At 46.0% G+C, this 3,271-nt stretch overlaps 1 pseudogene; it reads left to right on the plus strand.

Moving 5' to 3' along the window:
* The first annotated feature begins 1,072 nt into the window (after window positions 1–1,072).
* On the plus strand, window positions 1,073–2,359 carry LOC116900074 (annotated as a pseudogene).
* Window positions 2,360–3,271: the final 912 nt, after the last annotated feature.

The raw sequence follows: 3,271 nt of genomic DNA on the forward strand, positions 1-3,271 counted from the left end.
TAACTGAAAATATAATTAACTCAAACAAATCAGTAGCCTTCTTTTACTCAAAGGATAAACAGGCTGAGAAAGAAATTAGGGAAATGACATCCTTCACAATAGCCACAAATAATATAAAACATCTTGGTGTGATTCTAACCAAGTAAGTGAAAGATCTGTATGACAAGAACTTCAAGTATCTGAAAAAAAGAAATTGAAGAAGATCTCAGAAGATGGAAAGATCTCCCATTCTCATGGATTGACAGGATTAATATAGTCCAAATTGCCCAATGCAATCTACAGATTCAATGCAATCCCCATCAAAATGCCCACTCAATTCTTCATAAAATTAGAAAGAGCAATTTGCAGATTCATTTAGAAAAGCAAAAACCCAGGATAGCAAAAACTATTCTCAACAATAAAAGAACTTCTGGGGGAAATCACCATTCCTGACCTTAAGTATTACAGAGCAATAGTGATAAAAACTGCATTGGTGTTGGCACAGAGACAGGCAGGTATATCAATAGAAGAGAACTGAAGACTCAGAAATGAACTCATACACCTATGGTCACTTGATCTTTCACAAAGAGTTAAAAGTATTGATGGGGAAAAAAGACAACATTTTCAACAAATGGTGCTGGTTCAACTGGAGGTCAGCATGTAGAAGAATGCATATCGACCCATTCTTATCACCTTATACAAAGCTCAAGTCCAAATGGATCAAGAACCTCCACATAAAACCAGATACACTGAAACTAATCTAAGAGAAATTGGGCAAGAACTTTGAACACAAGGGCACAGGGAAATTTCCTGTACAGAACGCCATTGGCTTATGCTCTAAGAACAAGAATCGACAAATGGGACCTCATCAAATTGCAAAGCTTCTGTACATCAAAGGACACTGTCAATAGGAAAGAAAAGGCAACCAACAGATTCGGAAAAGGTTTTTGCCAATCCGATAGAGGGCTAATATCCAATACAAAGAACTCAAGAAGTTAGACTCCAGAGAATCAAATAATCCTATTTAAAAATGGGATACACGCTTTCCCTGATCTCCGCTCTGTCACCATCCACTGCTATCTTACCACCCACCATGGCCCTCCTGCACTCTGGTCGCGTACTCTCCAGGATGTCTGCTGCCTTTCACCCAGGCCTTGCAGCTGCAGCCTCTGCCAGAGCCAGCTCCTGGTGGACCCATGTAGAAATGGGACCTCCAGATCTCATCCTGGGAGTGACCAAAGCCTTCAAGAGAGATACCAACAGCAAGAAGATGAACCTGGGAGTTGGTGCCTACCAGGATGATAACGGGAAGCCTTACGTGCTCCCCAGTGTTCGGAAGGCAGAGGCTCAGGTTGCTGGAAAAAATTTGGACAAAGAACACCTACCCATCTGAGGACTGGCTGAATTTTGTAAGGCTTCTGCAGAACTGGCCCTGGGCAAGAAAAATGAAGTGTTGAAAAGCGGCCAGTTTGTTACTGTGCAGACCATTTCCGGGACTGGAGCCTTAAGGGTTGGAGCCAGTTTTCTGCAAAGATTTTTTAAGTTCAGCCAAGATGTTTTTCTACCCAAACCATCCTGGGGAAACCACACACCCATCTTCAGGGATGCCGGCATGCAGCTACAAGGTTATCGATACTATGACCCCAATACTTGCGGCCTTTGACTTCTCCGGAACCTTAGAAGACATATCAAAAATCCCAGAGCAGAATGTTCTCATTCTGCACACCTGTGCTCACAACCCCATGGGTGTGGACTTGCGTCCAAAGCAGAAGTAGGAAATGGCATCTGTGGTGAAGAAAAATAATCTCTTTGCATTCTTTGACATTACCTACCAAGGCTTTGCCAGTGGTGATGGTGATAAGGATGCCTGGGCCGTGCAGCACTTCATCGAGCAGAGCATCAATGTCTGCCTCTGCCAATCATATGCCAAGAACATGGGCCTGTACGGTGAGCGTGTGGGAGCCTTCACCATGGTCTGCAAAGACGCGGAAGAAGCCAAAAGGGTGGAGTCACAGCTGAAGATCCTGACCCGCCCCTTGTACTCCAACCCTCGTCTCAATGAAGCCCAGATTGCTGCAACCATCCTGACTTCTCCAGACTTGCGAAAGCAATGGTTGCAAGAGGTGAAAGGCATGGCTGACCGCATCATCAGCATGAGGACCCAGTTGGTCTCCAACCTGAAGAAAGAGGGCTAATCCCACAACTGGCAGCACATCACCGACTGGATTGGCATGTTCACCGGCCTAAAGCCTGGGCAGGTGGAGCGGCTGACCAAGGAGTTCTCAGTCTACATGACAAAGGATGGCCGAATCTCCATGGCAGGGGTCACCTCTGACAATGTGGGCTACCTCGCCCTGCCATTCACCAGGTCACCAAGTAATCACCAGGTGCAAGGAAACAGAGACCACTTTCCCTTCAGCCTTTGCTCTTGCGAGAGTCACGTGCAGGGTGAGGGAGGGTGAATGGTGGTGATAGATCCTGTTTTCAACCACAGTGCATAACGCTTGGTGATTGAACGCGTTCCTCAGAAAAGAAGTAGGGCAGAGGCTCCCAAGGCTGGTATCTAGAACTTCGAACTTCATCAGCTCTAAACCAAACTCTCCCTCACCCTTTTGTCTCCAGCTTTTCTGAAAGTTTACACATGCAAGAAAATCACAGCACCAAAAACCTGTCAGTCATGGCATCAGAATAGGTCAGAAGCTTTACCTGAAGCCTCAGATGGTGTCAGGGGTTCCCCTGTGGACCCCGGTAGAGCCTCTCTATAAGAGAAAAATAGCTAGTTCTGTCATTAGCAGTTGTCAAGTTTGTCCTCGTGGTGTGGAGCAACTGTGTCAGCAGACCACATTATGGAAACTATGCTTTACAAAAACCAACAGGTCTGCTGTCACGTCAACAGGGACAGTAGAAGATGTAGTGTCATGTCCGCCTGCCTCTTCTTGTCATTGCTGTTCTGTAGCCTAGAGTTTCATCCCATTCTACTGCTCGGTTGACCATCAATCTCATCCTATCAGGAGTTATCTAAGAATAAAGAACATAGTTTTTCTGCTCATGCCATGGCCTTCTCTCTCAGCAAAGAGCCATGGAGAGTGGGACCCTGCCCTTGATTTCAGTGTCCTCTTCGGTGATTGATTGGTTCCTATGGGGGTGGGGTCTCTGCCCAGCTGGACATCTTCATTCATCCTGACTGCACAACCTCTCTTCACATGAGTCAGATATGCAGGGAAGGATCAGAAGGAGATATTCTGGGGTTTGTGTGCTACTATCCCAGCTCAGACTCAGCCCTTGGGAAAGA

This window comes from Rattus rattus, chromosome 5 (assembly GCF_011064425.1).
Source record: "Rattus rattus isolate New Zealand chromosome 5, Rrattus_CSIRO_v1, whole genome shotgun sequence".
Taxonomy (NCBI): domain Eukaryota; kingdom Metazoa; phylum Chordata; class Mammalia; order Rodentia; family Muridae; genus Rattus; species Rattus rattus.